We start from the raw sequence: 14,832 nt of genomic DNA, 5'->3' as shown, positions 1-14,832 counted from the left end.
TACGACTATTCGGAAAATAATAATGTCCGTATCACGTTGTTGGGAGTTAATCGCTTGGCACAGATAAGCTTGTCCTCCGCGCGAGCATCTCTTAAGTGAGTTATCAGTTTCGTGCGAATTAGGCTCTGACAGGACCACAAGGAGAACAACTTCCTAATAATGCGCATCTCTTAAACAGAATGCTATACAAGAAAAAAATCGCATTGAAATTATTATTGCCTCTAAACACAACACACAATTTTAAAAGTGAATGAGCGTGTTTCATTCTACAGTTTTCAACATGGTATGAAGTGTAGAGCTTAATATAGATGCTGCAATATGGTAATAGTACCCCAATTTTTGGACTTAAGAAATAGGTTACCACTAATCTTCAAAATGGACCTGGTAGGTAACTCTGATTTCGATAATTCACGTTACGCTAAAACAGGCCGGATGACCTGACCTACAGTACAGTAAGTCTTCGTGTGTTCTGTGTTGTACTGCGAGAGCATCACATCCCCATTGACGTTATGTGTGCGTATGGCGGCGGAACGCCACACTGTATAGCTGTGTCACGTGCCACAAAGTACATACAAGGTGACCAGCGAAGGAGTCCCAGGTTTCAAAATTAAATTTCTCGAAAACTAAGACCGATAGACGAATGTAACAAAAGGCATGTTTATCGTGAGGGAGATTAGAGTTTTATGCAGAAGTTATAAAGAAGTTTCGTAATATTTCGAAAAATTTCTAACAGATGACGCTCATACAGTATCATTATACGTTGTTAAACTCGTCCTGTGCAAGCATTCCTGGCAATCACACCACAATATTTTCGAAACGACCACCACTCACAGTAAGGAGACGGCGCAAACGAACAATGAAATCTGCCAACGGAATCTGTGTCAACTGAAATGAATTCAGGTGATACACAGATCGCGGATTGAAGCTCGTCAAGAGTTGTAAGGTGGCTGTAATAGTGTATTTCAATGTGCTCCACAAAAAAGTGTTCACAAGAAGTCAGTTTGGGGAAATATGGAGGCCAATACACTCTTTCCCCAATAAATTTTCAGTAATGCAACGCAATGACTCATTTTCCGAAAGTAGTCAGCAAGAAAGCGCAACATCTGTTCGATGGCGATGTGGCCAGGCCACATCTTGCGTGAACCACTTGGTTCTGAACGACCCTCCAACGCTAGCTGCGTGGCAACAAACTGTGCCAAAATTGGAACGTAACGTTCACTAGCGATTGTTTCTCGCACGAAACAAGGGCCAATAATGCCTCTGCTGCACAGCGCAGCCCTGACAGTTACTATGGGAGAATATAGTGGTCTCGCGTCACACGAATGGGGATTTTCGGAATCCCAAAATAGCCAGGTGGAAGTGTGCTACATCTGTGAATCAGATGCAGCTAGCATCAGTCCTCTATTGCACAGCTCGTCCAGGTATGATCTGGTGACTTTGGATTTGAGCTGAAATGTGTGTAGCTGGAGCGCTTAAAACCAGCCTTTGCAGCAATTGTTCGTACGGATTTACTTGTATTTTTCTGAGTAATTCCAGAAAACGAAGCGACATTTTCAGGGGTAACGACAGTTTACCTGGGGCCAACATTCCCCGCTAGGTCATCAGCCACGCTTTACTGTCCGTAGAAAATTGGCAAAGAACTTGCGAAATGTTTTCGCATCCGGTTCTTTTAGAACATTAAATTGTGTTTGGAAACTGCTCCTTGTTGCTACAGGACTGTGCTGCAACCTGATGTCTTCCAGCACGTTTATTCAATGGAACACATGATTTCAACCTCTTTCTTCGGTACGCTAACCTCCCTTAAGGATTTGGCTGTGGAAGTGATCTTTCTGAGATTTGGCGCCGTAATAAATAGGCACTAAGTACTGCGATTACAGGCATCCTCTTTTATCGGCTTTACGAGCTATTTCGAAAGTTCTGTATAACTTCCGTATAAAATTCTTACAGCTTTTCCATTAAACATGCTGTTTGTTGCCCTCATCTATCGATCTTAGTTTTCGAGACATTTCGTTTTGAAATCAGAGATCCTTCGCAGGACACTCTATAGGAACTCATATTGCACACGTTATCGCCGTGCCTCATGCTGTATCGTGAAACTCGAAGATCCCTTATCGCACCAAGATGAGTACACATACCGTTAAGGACAGAATAAATAAAGAATGGCTACAGCCAACTATTAAAAAAAAGAATGCTCTCAAAACACATTACAGAACATTTTTTGGTCGTGACAAGCCATCATCATCATTTAAGACTGATTATGCCTTTCAGCGTTCATTCTGGAGCATAGTCCCCTTTATAAGATTCCTCCATGATCCCGTATTCCGTACTAACATTGGTGCCTCTTCTGATGTTAATCCTATTACTTCAAAATCATTCTTAACCGAATCCAGGAACCTTCTCCTTGGTCTGCCCCGACTCCTCCTACCCTCTACTGCTGAACCCATGAGTCTCTTGGGTAACCTTACTTCTCCCATGCGTGTAACATGACCCCACCATCTAAGTCTGTTCGCCCTGACTGCTACATCTATAGAGTTCATTCCCAGTTTTTCTTTGATTTCCTCATTGTGGACACCCTCCTGCCATTGTTCCCATCTACTAGTACCTGCAATCATCCTAGCTACTTTCATATCCGTAACCTCAACCTTATTGATAAGGTACCCTGAATACACCCAGCTTTCGCTCCCATACAAAAAAAGTTGGTCGAAAGATTGAACGGTGCACAGATAACTTAGTCTCGGTACTGACTTCCTTCTTGCAGAAGACAGCAGATCGTAGCCGAGCACTCACTGCATTAGCTTTGCTACACCTCGCTTCCAGTTCTTTCACTATGTTGCCATCCTGTGAGAATATGCATCCTAAGTACTTAAAACTGTCCAACTGTTCTAACTTTGTTCCTCCTATTTGGCGCTCAATCCGTTTATATCTCTTTCCCACTGACATTACTTTCGTTTTGGAGATGCTAATCTTCACACCATAGTCCTTACATTTCTGATCTAGCACTGAAATATTACTTTGCAAACTTTCAATCGAATCTGCCATCACAACTAAGTCATCCGCATATGCAAGACTTCTTATTTTGTGTTCACACATCTTAATCTCGCCCAGCCAGTCTATTGTTTTCAACATATGATCCATATGTAGTATGAACAACAGTGGAGACAGGTTGCAGCCTTGTCTTACCTCTGAAACTACTCTGAACCATGAACTCAATTTACCGTCAACTCTAACTGCTGCCTGACTATCCATGTAAAGACCTTTAATTGCTTGCAAAAGTTTGCGTCCTATTCCATAATCTCGTAGAACAGACAATAACTTCCTCCTAGGAACTCGGTCATATGCCTTTTCTAGATCTATAAAGCATAGATACAGTTCCCTGTTCCATTCATAACACTTCTCCATTACTTGCCGTAAGCTAAAGATCTGGTCCTGACAACCTCTAAGAGGCCTAAACCCACACTGATTTTCCTCCAATTGGTCCTCAACCAATATTCGCACTTTCCTTTCAACAATACCTGAGAAGATTTTACCCACAACGCTGATTAAAGAGATACCACTGTAGTTGTTACAATCTTTTCTGTTTCCATGTTTAAAGATTGGTGTGATTACTGCTTTTGTCCAGTCTGGTGGAACCTGTCCCGACTCCCAGGCCATTTCAATTATCCTGTGTAGCCATTTAAGACCTGACATTCCGCTGTATTTTATGAGTTCCGATTTAATTTCATCCACCCCAGCTGCTTTATTGCACTGCAATCTATTGACCATTTTCACTACTTCCTCAAATGTGATCCTATTTCCATCCTCATTCCTATCCCATTGTACATCGAAATCTGAAACATTACTGATCGTATTTTCACCTACATTGATCAAATCTTCAAAATATTCCCTCCATCTGCCCAAGGAATCCACAGGATTCATAAGCAGTTTTCCTGAACTGTCCAAAATACTTGTCATTACCTTCTTACCTCCTTTTCGAAGACTGCTAATTACACTCCAGAATGGTTTTCCAGCAGCTTGACCCGAAGTCTCCAACCTGTTTCCAAAGTCTTCCCAAGATTTCTTCTTGGATGCTGCAACTATCTGTTTGGCTTTGTTTCTTTCTTCAACATAACTTTCTCTGTCTACCTGAGTTCTAGTATGTAGCAATTTTTGATACGCCTTCTTCCTTTTACAGGCTGCCTTGACTGTGTCATTCCACCAAGCTGTTTGCTTCATCCTACCTTTACACACTACTGTTCCAAGACATTCTTTAGGCACTTCTACTACTGTGTCCCTGTACCTTGTCCATTCCTTTTCCAATGACTGTAACTGACTACATTCAACTAACTCGTACCTTTGACTACATTCAACTAACTTGTACCTTTATGAGATCATTGTTATGTACTTGTGCCTGATTTCCTTATCCTGAAGTTTCTCCACTCATATCCTCCTACATATGGACCTGACCTCGTGCACTCTCGGCCTCACAATACCAATTTCGCTGCAGATTAAATAATGATCAGTGTCATCAGAGAATCCCCTGAATACACGTGTGTCCCTCACAACCTTCCTGAATTCCTGATCTTTTATTATATAGTCAATGACAGATCTAGTTCCCGCCGTCAACAAGAAATTAAACTCGCAGCCTGCGTGAACGCCGACTTTATCAGACGTTAGAATAGCGAGAATAAATTGTCATTGGTATTTATTATACCTAGGTTCCGCTAAATATCGTGGGTCAGATGCAGCATGGCACGCTAAGCCTTTCTTTGTTGCAAACGTGCGTCCACTGATGAAGTTACAGAAGAAAATTGTGAGATGGACAGTGTGGTGTTCCACTGCCAAATGCACACAGAACATCAGTACGAGATGTGATGCTCTCGCAGTGCATCACAGAGCACACGAATACTCACTATACTGTCCGGTTCTCAGCTACGCTACAGATCAGTTTGCAAATAAACAATTTATTTATGAAAATATACTGTACAGTCACCAACAAACTTTACATATTCACATACTCCTTTACCTTTTACCCAAATGAATACAGACTCATTTACAGATATTTTCCTCCTGTTACGAGTATACAAAGACAAAGAAGAAGGCGACATATAAGCAGATTTACCAAAGTCTTTATTAGCAAGTTCGGCCATATGGTAGGTGCGAAATGCAATAATGTCTCTGTCAACGAAACTTTCAAGTTCAGGAACATTTGGTACTCCAGAACCTACAGTAAACCATCCGTTACTATGACCAAATGAGTCATTAATATCTAAACTAAAATTAAGTCGGCAACCACAGAAAACAGAAGGTCCGTCCAGCAAGGCTTGGGCAGCAACAGACTTGACTGGTATACGATTCTTCTTGTCTCCTGCTGTTGTAGCAAACTCAATGTTCTCAATGGTTTTATAGACTGTTTGTTTAGAACGGCGACGATATCTTCTGTACGGCATGTTTTGCGGTAACGTTATCACTGATGTACAAGAGCCCCCTGGTTCATCAGGTGGTCTTAGCGCTGCGGCGATTCAGTCTAGTGTCGCCTCATGCATATTAAGTTGAATTTAAACCTGAGAAACGACGTTATCACTGCAGGCGTATGATGTTCTCAAGTTACAGGTATTCGTCCACAACACCAGCCCTGAGTGATCGAGTAGTGTAGTCCATCAGCTGGTACCGACGTTCACATGCACTAGAGAAATGCCGCACCTGTTGTTGCGGTATATCGTCCCAGTTGTACTGTAGCTCTCACACTCTCCTCCTCCTCCTCCTCCTCCTTCTTCTTCTTCTCCTCCTCCTCCTCCTCCTCCTCCTCCTCCTCTTCCTGCTTCCAGCCTTTTCCCTTTTCTGTACTGGGTCGGCATTGTTACAAAGATTTTGGCAATGTCAGTGACAGTCGGTGGTCGGAGGCTCTATCAGTCGCCACAGTACCTCTACGAAACACACGAACTGGCTCTTGGTATCATTCTACCACGGGCAGGGTCATCATAGCGATCTCTCTTCACAATACAAGCGCGGAAGCACGTAGCGGATCGGCGAGCAAACAGATCGATCTCTCGAATGCAAAGCTACAGTCTGACTGGTAGTCTGTGACCCAAATGCTGCTGTTGCGTTCTAATCAGTGTAGGTCCTTTGCTGGTTAGTCAGTTTTGGACACTTGAAGCAAGATAACAATCTTAGCGTGACCGTCTTTTCTTTCCTGCCACTGAATGCGCCTTCTGCATAGAGTCCTCTCCGCAACCTTAGAAAGGCGCCACGGACGACTTTCAAGTCCCCCACACTGCGTACTGTTTCCTGTCACTGATCTGCCAGTGAGCCAGACACGCTTACTGTCATTCACGGGTGTTTATCGTGCCACTCTGCTTCCCCACGACCCGAACACGGGTCATGTCCCAAATGCATACATCACGCAATCAGCTACCATCCCCAAGCCCTCTGGCCACACTGCCACTTGCAAACACACTACGTCACCTCATATTGGCCGCATGTCAAAGAATTAGTCTGCCACAATTTAGTCTTCATGGCGTAGTTATTGTCTTTGGCCTCAAAACCAGATTGCTTGTCGCAGCTTCAATTCTTTATCAGCTCGTCAATATGCTTCCGCGACTGTTGACCTTGCAGTTCTTTTCTTACGCTGGTTTTTTATTTTTATTTTATTTTTTTTATTTAACAGTTTTCACCATAGGTTCATGTACCAGATCTATGCTTATCTTCTTAAAGTTACAGTGTTCATTAGCTCAGGTTTCACTTTCCTTCGACCATTGTGAATCTTCGTTGCATGTTTTGTCCACTTCTTATTCTCGTCATCACTATTATCATTTGTAACAATAGTGTTAATACTGGCTAATTTGTACAAAGATGCAGATAAACAGAAACTCTCGAAGGCGTCTTTACAGAGAAAACTGTGAGCGGCTCTGTCGAGGGTCATTCGGGGTCGTTAGTAGTGCTTGTGCTTTATACTTTCGAGTGATCAATTCAGTGAACTCAGACTAAAACTAGGCAGCGGCACGTAGTATTAGCAAACAGTAACTTCATTTCTCCTGTTTATTGAACAGTTTGACAGTTTGGCCCGAGCTATCATGGCGGCCGTGACGTCATGTGTCGTGGCTTGGCTTCGTGGAGTAGTGTCTCCAGTTCAGTATCAGTCATCGCTAAATAGTGGTGATGAACATTTTTACCACTATCCAGATCTGAGCAGAGTGGAGCGCCACAGTTAACAATCTCGGCTGTTTAGGAGAGTCACTACAGAATAACTGGGAGTAGCGTGGAATGAACACGTTCTTTCTGATAGTCGGTCACCACTCGGAGGCAAATCTTACTTTGGGTGGCGGGTAGGGAATGACGGGGGCGGAGGCGTTACCACGTACAAGCAGAAACTCTTCGGAGTTGCCGTAGCGCGTGTGTTCCATTTGAAATCAGCTCGCCACAAAAACTACAATCTTAGAAATAAACAGCATTCAAGCGCCTGACATACGTAGATGTAAAATAACGTTAGATGTAAAATAATTCTTGCATATGTAGAAACACATTAGCACTTTTAAGCAAAATCTGCTGTGGTGTTAAACACTACCAATATTCATAAATTACTGGTTAAATGTAAGAGAGGCTCTAATCTTGTCAGATAAAACACCGTGTGGAAACGAAATCAGCAATGTTTACTGAATTCCTTTGCTCTAATTCTCCTATAATTCGAGTAGATTCGGGTATCTTTTTTATTAGCGTGTTTGTATTGCTTGCAATTTAGTCAGTTTTCAGGAAATAAGCAGAATACTAGTCATTAAATTCTACTAGTGACTGTCCCCTAGACATCAACGTACCCTACAATCTTCAAAATTGGTCACACAACTTATTAAGCCTGTTTACACAAATTTTGTGTATATATAAAGAGCGGCTAGGTTGCAACATCTACAGCCATCGTTTGGAAATTCTCCCATTTTCCCTTCGTCACGGCTCACACAATGATTTCGGTTACCTTCATTTCCAGTTTTAGAGTTCCGACGTTTGTGATAATGGTACTTTCAAAACTGAATAAGTGTGTAGGATATGTGTGTATATCGATTTCTCATCTCTCATCTTCCATAAAATTTAACTGAGGCCGCATTCCTATTCAAAAGCTTTCTTCTCAGATAGTCTGGAGGCATTTTCTCTAACGCACTCCGTTCATTTATGGTGCGTTCATTTTTGTATGTTGTGATTTCAGTCTCACTCACGTATTTTTCTCTAACTTCTACTACTAATTGATTCGTAACTTTCCCCTTATTATTAATGCTAGTGATCAGCTGAAAGGCTTTTCATCTCTTAAACCGCTCTTTCTCGTCTTACGCTAATGGAAGCAGTCTTTCGTCACTATTTAGAATTCATTGTCTTCGAAAAGTAAGTAGCTGTTCGCCAAATTTATACTTATAGGCACGGCTATCCATTAAAATACAGACTCAAAACGCGTGAAATATAGAATAATGAAGAAAGTGTGTTACTAGAGTTATTGAAACTGCTAAAGTCCGAGTAGTAAGATTTGGGGCGGGGGACAGAGATCAAATTTATTCCTGAAAATATTGATTTTCTTGTTTTCATAAACAATTAAGCGCACCATAAAGTGGTTCCTTACGCAGGGCACAGTGCCTGTCTCAGATTTGTGTCAGACTGAGGTGGTGTTGCGTCTCTTATGATGTTGACGTTGACGGAACGTTACTCTCTAACATGCATCCTTTGTCATGCAAGGGCAGCATCCATTACTCAACTGACGCTTGTACCGACCGCTTGAAAGAAACAAAGCTCTTATACAGGGTGGTCCATTGATCGTGACCGGGCCAAACATCTCACGAAATAAGCGTCAAACGAAAAAACTACAAAGAACGAAACTTGTGTAGCCGCCGGATTGGCAGAGCGGTTCTAGGCACTACAGTCTGGAACCGCGTGACCGCTACGGTCGCAGGTTCGAATCCTGCCTCGGGCATGGATGTGTGTGATGTCCTTAGGTTAGTTAGGTTTAAGTAGTTAGAATTTCTAGGGTACTGATGACCTCAGAAGTTAAGTCTCATAGTGCTCAGAGCCATTTGAACCACTTGAAACTTGTCTAGCTTGAAGGGGGAAACCAGACGGTGCTATGGTTTGTCCGTTAGATGGCGCTGCCATTGGTCAAACAGATATCAACTGCGTTTTTTTTTAAATAGTTTCCACCATTTCTTATTACATATTCGTGTAGTACGTAAAGAAATAGGAACGTTTAGTTGGACCACTTTTTTCGCTTTGCGATAGATGGCGCTGTAATAGTCACAAACACATGGCTCACAATTTTAGACGAACAGTTGGTAACAGATAGGTTTTTTTAAAATTAAAATACAGAACGTTGTTACGTTTGAACCATTTATTTTGGTTGTTTCAATGTGATACATGTACCTTTGTGAACTTATCATTTCTGAGAACGCATGCTGTTACAGCGTGATTACCTGTAAATACCACATTAATGCAATAAATGCTCAAAATGATGTCCGTCAACCTCAATGCATTTGGCAATACGTGTAACGACAATGCTCTCAACAGCGAGTAGCTCGCCTTCCGTAATGTTCGCACATGCATTGACAATGCGCTGACGCATGTTGTCAGGCGTTGTCAGTGGATCACGACAGCAAATATCCTTTAACTTTCCCCACAGAAGAAATCCGTGGACGTCAGATCCGGTGAACGTACGGGGCATGGTATGGTGCTTCAACGACCAATCCACCTGTCATGAACTATGCTATTCAATACCGGTTCAGCCGCACGCGAAATCTGTGCCGGACATCCATCATGTTGGAAGTACATCGCCTTTCTGTCATGCAATGAAGCATCTTGTAGTAACATCGGTAGAACATTACGTAGGAAATCAGCATACATTGCACCATTTAGATTGCCATCGGTAAAATAAGGGTCAATTATCCTTCCTTTTTTCGTTTGATGCTTATTTCGTGAGATATTTGGCCCGGTCACTATCAATAGACCACCCTGTAGTAGTGGTGTGTGGATAACTAGAAAATTTCGGTTTGGCGGGGGAGGGGTGGGAGGGGGGGAGGACGTGCAAGGTTAGTCCGTGCAGCTGCGATGACGGCCGTCTCCGGATGGCTCAGTGGCCAGAGTATCTGCCTAGTAAGGAGGAGACTTGGTTTGGAATCCCCGCCCTCCACAACTTTTCAATTTTCCCCACTGATATCAATCAATACTCACTCGTAGACAAGTCCTGTTATTCCTTTGTATCTTAAATAAAGCTTGTAGCTCAAAATCGCTTATATTGACGTGACCGTTAAGCACTTTAACTATGATTAATTATCTTCAGACATTATATTTATCACCTCGCCAATCATTAGCACCCATCTTCTGACTGACTAAACTATATCATGTACTTAGAGCTTAGCTGTCTCTTGTGTTGTGTGATGTCCTTAGGTTACTTTGGTTTAAGTAGTTCTAAGTTCTAGGGGACTGATGACCATAGATATTAAGTCCCATAGTGCTCAGAGCCATTTGAACCATTTTTTTAGCTGTCTATTCGAATGCTGTATTCGAAATGACAGCTAAACGGCTCACACTTCTGTTTGATAGACAGGCAGACAATACGAGGTGCATTCAAGTTCTAAGGCCTCCGATTTTTTTTTTCTCCAGACTGGAAATAAATAGAAACATGCGCGTTGTTTTAAAATGAGGCCGCGTTCATTGTCAATACGTCCCAGAGATGGCAGCACCGTACGGCAGATGGAATTTTACCGCCAGCGGCGAGAATGAGAACTGTTTTAAATACTTAAAATGGCGACGTTTTCCTTACTTGAACAGCGTGCAATCATTTGTTTTCTGAATTTGCGTGGTGTGAAACCAATTGAAATTCATCGACAGTTGAAGGAGACATGTGGTGATGGAGTTATGGATGTGTCGAAAGTGCGTTCGTGGGTGTGACAGTTTAATAAATGGAGAACATCGTGTGACAACAAACCTAAACAACCTCAGGCTCGCACAAGCCGGTATGACGACATGATCAAGAAAGTGGAGAGAATTGTTTTGGGGGATCCCCAAATGACTGTTGAACAGATCGCCTCCAGAGTTGGCATTTCTGTGGGTTCTGTGCACACAATCCGGCATGACGACCTGCAAATGCGAAAAGTGTCATCCAGGTGGGTGCCACGAATGCTGACGGATGACCACATGGCTCCCTGTGTGGCATGTTGCCAAGCAATGTTGACGCGCAATGACAGCATGAATGGGACTTTCTTTTCGTCGGTTGTGACAATGGATGAGATGTAGATGGCATTTTTCAATCCAGAAACAAAGTGTCAGTCAGCTCAATGGAAGCACGCAGATTCACCGCCACCAAAAAAATATCGGGTATCTGCCAGTGCTGAAAAAGTGATGGTGGCCATGTTCTGGGACAGCGAGGGCGTAATCCTTGCCCATTGCGTTCCAAAGGGCACTATGGTAACAGGTGCATCCTACGAAAATGTTTTGAAGAACAAATTCCTTCCTGCACTACAACAAAAACGTCCGGGATGGGCTGCGCGTGTGCTGTTTCACCAAGACAACGCACCCACACATCGAGCTAACGTTACGTAACAGTTTCTTCGTGATAACAACTTTGAAGTGATTCCTCATGCTCCTACTCACCTGATCTGGCTCCTAGTGACTTTTGGCTTTTTCCAACAATGAAAGACACTCTCCGTGGCCGCACATTCACCAGCCGTGCTGCTATTGCCTCAGTGATTTTCCAGTAGTCAAAACAGACTCCTAAAGAAGCCTTCGCCGCTGCCATGGAGTCATGGCGTCAGCGTTGTGAAAAATGTGTACGTCTGCAGGGCGATTACGTCGAGAAGTAACGCCAGTTTCGTCGATTTCGGGTGAGTAGTTAATTAGAAAAAAAAATCGGAGGCCTTAGAACTTGAATGCACCTTGTATGTGTTGCTGATTGTGTCGACGATGACATTAAGATTTTAATCGAAATAGGTAACGCTCAAGTAAAAATTAACGACTGTATGCTACCGACTGCTGTCTTTGCTCCTGATGTTACGTCTAAGATTATAGAGAGGACATTATTAGTTCTTTATTTGGATTCGGGAGTCATTATGAAACGCCTTTAACGTTATCGTGTTTACCAGGTTCACATTATTGGAGGTGTTCACGGAACTATAGTTAGAGTAGGTCTATGAGGCAATGGATTTCGGTAGAAATTTGTGAATTTAACATTACGCCATGAAAAAAATGAAAACTGAGCCGAGATTACAACTTTGAAACACACACCTCTCACCATCGACATTACAGTCTGTCATCATGTCTGCTGACCGTCTGTGAGCACAGTCTCACATTCACTGTGACTATCTGACAATTCGCCTTTGGAATTTGTACGGAGACGAGTCATGTTGCTTTGATTCACACTGACCAGACATTTTTAGAGGTACCATAATCGTTACACAATTTTCATATTTATTGTAGATCTGTACAAGATCCAAAGGCGAAATGTCAGATAGCCACAGTGGCTGTGCGACTGTCCTCACAGACGGTCATTAGACATGATGAGAGACTTGATGGTGAGAGGTGATATGTTTCAAAGCTGCACTCTCAGCTCAGTTGTCATGTTTTCCATCGTGTAATGTGAAATTTAAAAAAAATCTATCAAAATCTGCTGTCTCATGAACCTACCTCTAACTCCAATTCCGTGATAGACCGCTTGTAACGTTAATCTGGTAACCACAGTAACATTAAAGGCGTTTCACAATGTTTGAAGTATCCAACTGAAGTTTAATAATAACATCCGGAGCAAAGTACAGCAATCGGTTTCTCACAAAGAATTTTTTTCACACAATCGTTAATTTTCATGGGAGCTTTATCTGTTTTGATTAAAATCGTAATGTTATCACTGATGCAATGAGCAGCAGCTGTCGTTTGTTTGTCCATCATGCATAGGTGCTTGTCACTTGGCTGTCATTCGGAGTCTGTGTAGTGACAAAGGATTGCAGTGACGTCACCGAAGAGCCAAACCACTTTTAAGACTGCCCCGGTAGGGAATACCGTCTGCTGACGTTATGGGCACTTGAATCGGTAAGCAAAGCACATAACCGAAGCAGAGCCCAGTAGGGAATCATGTTGACGACGATATGAGCAGCAAATGGGGAAATCCACTGATATGATTATGATAACGGGCCGATTGTTACGCTCTGGCGCCTAGGAACGCGAGGGTGTTCGGCCGTTCCGTGCTACTATCGTGAGCGTCTTTGGAAAGAGTTTGATGAAACCACGAGTAAGTGACAAGGTATTGGACGACCACGTCCCATCACAGAAAGTGCAGGTAGGAGGCTTGCCTTCTCTGTAAAGCAGAATAGATGGCGATCTGTGGAAGACGTGATGACTGAGTACACCTGCATCTATACTGAGATGACAAACGTCGTGGGATACCTCCGAATACCGTGTCGAACCTTCTTTTGCCTGGTGTAGTGGAGAAATTCGACGTGGCGTGGACTAACAAGTCGCTGGAAGTCCTCTCCAGGAATATTGAGCCACTCTGCTTTTATAGCCGTGCATAATTGAAAAAGTGTTGCCAGTGTAGGATTTTGTACGCGAATTGACCTCTCCATTATGTCACATAAGTGTTCGTTGGGATTCATGTCGGGCGATCTGGATGGCCAAACCATTCCCTCGAACTGTCCAGAATGTTCTTTAAACCAATCCCCAACAACTGGGGCCCGCTTACATGGCGCAATGCCATATTTATTCGATTGTTGGAAGACTGCAAATGGATTCCAAGTAGCCCAACATAACTATTTACAGTAAGTGATCTGTTGTCATGTTTTCCATCGTGTAATGTGAAATTTAAAAAAAATCTATCAAAATCTGCTGTCTCATGAACCTACCTCTAACTCCAATTCCGTGATAGACCGCTTGTAACGTTAATCTGATAACCACAGTAACATTAAAGGCGTTTCACAATGTTTGAAGTATCCAACTGAAGTTTAATAATAACATCCGGAGCAAAGTACAGCAATCGGTTTCTCACAAAGAATTTTTTTCACACAATCGTTAATTTTCATGGGAGCTTTATCTGTTTTGATTAAAATCGTAATGTTATCACTGATGCAATGAGCAGCAGCTGTCGTTTGTTTGTCCATCATGCATAGGTGCTTGTCACTTGGCTGTCATTCGGAGTCTGTGTAGTGACAAAGGATTGCAGTGACGTCACCGAAGAGCCAAACCACTTTTAAGACTGCCCCGGTAGGGAATACCGTCTGCTGACGTTATGGGCACTTGAATCGGTAAGCAAAGCACATAACCGAAGCAGAGCCCAGTAGGGAATCATGTTGACGACGATATGAGCAGCAAATGGGGAAATCCACTGATATGATTATGATAACGGGCCGATTGTTACGCTCTGGCGCCTAGGAACGCGAGGGTGTTCGGCCGTTCCGTGCTACTATCGTGAGCGTCTTTGGAAAGAGTTTGATGAAACCACGAGTAAGTGACAAGGTATTGGACGACCACGCCCCATCACAGAAAGTGCAGGTAGGAGGCTTGCCTTCTCTGTAAAGCAGAATAGATGGCGATCTGTGGAAGACGTGATGACTGAGTACACCTGCATCTATACTGAGATGACAAACGTCGTGGGATACCTCCGAATACCGTGTCGAACCTTCTTTTGCCTGGTGTAGTGGAGAAATTCGACGTGGCGTGGACTAACAAGTCGCTGGAAGTCCTCTCCAGGAATATTGAGCCACTCTGCTTTTATAGCCGTGCATAATTGAAAAAGTGTTGCCAGTGTAGGATTTTGTACGCGAATTGACCTCTCCATTATGTCACATAAGTGTTCGTTGGGATTCATGTCGGGCGATCTGGATGGCCAAACCATTCCCTCGAACTGTC

The 14,832-nt window shown here is 43.0% G+C and overlaps 1 protein-coding gene across 2 annotated transcripts in view; it reads left to right on the top strand.

The window, feature by feature from the left end:
* Nucleotides 1-14,832, top strand: part of LOC126272386 (beta-glucuronidase-like) — a 196,859-nt gene that overhangs the window by 35,026 nt on the left and 147,001 nt on the right. The gene's annotated exons all lie outside the window — the stretch shown is intronic.

Source organism: Schistocerca gregaria, chromosome 1 (assembly GCF_023897955.1).
Source record: "Schistocerca gregaria isolate iqSchGreg1 chromosome 1, iqSchGreg1.2, whole genome shotgun sequence".
In the NCBI taxonomy this organism is placed as follows: domain Eukaryota; kingdom Metazoa; phylum Arthropoda; class Insecta; order Orthoptera; family Acrididae; genus Schistocerca; species Schistocerca gregaria.
Note: the sequence above shows the minus strand (reverse complement) of the source record. Positions and strands in the feature narration are given on the sequence as shown.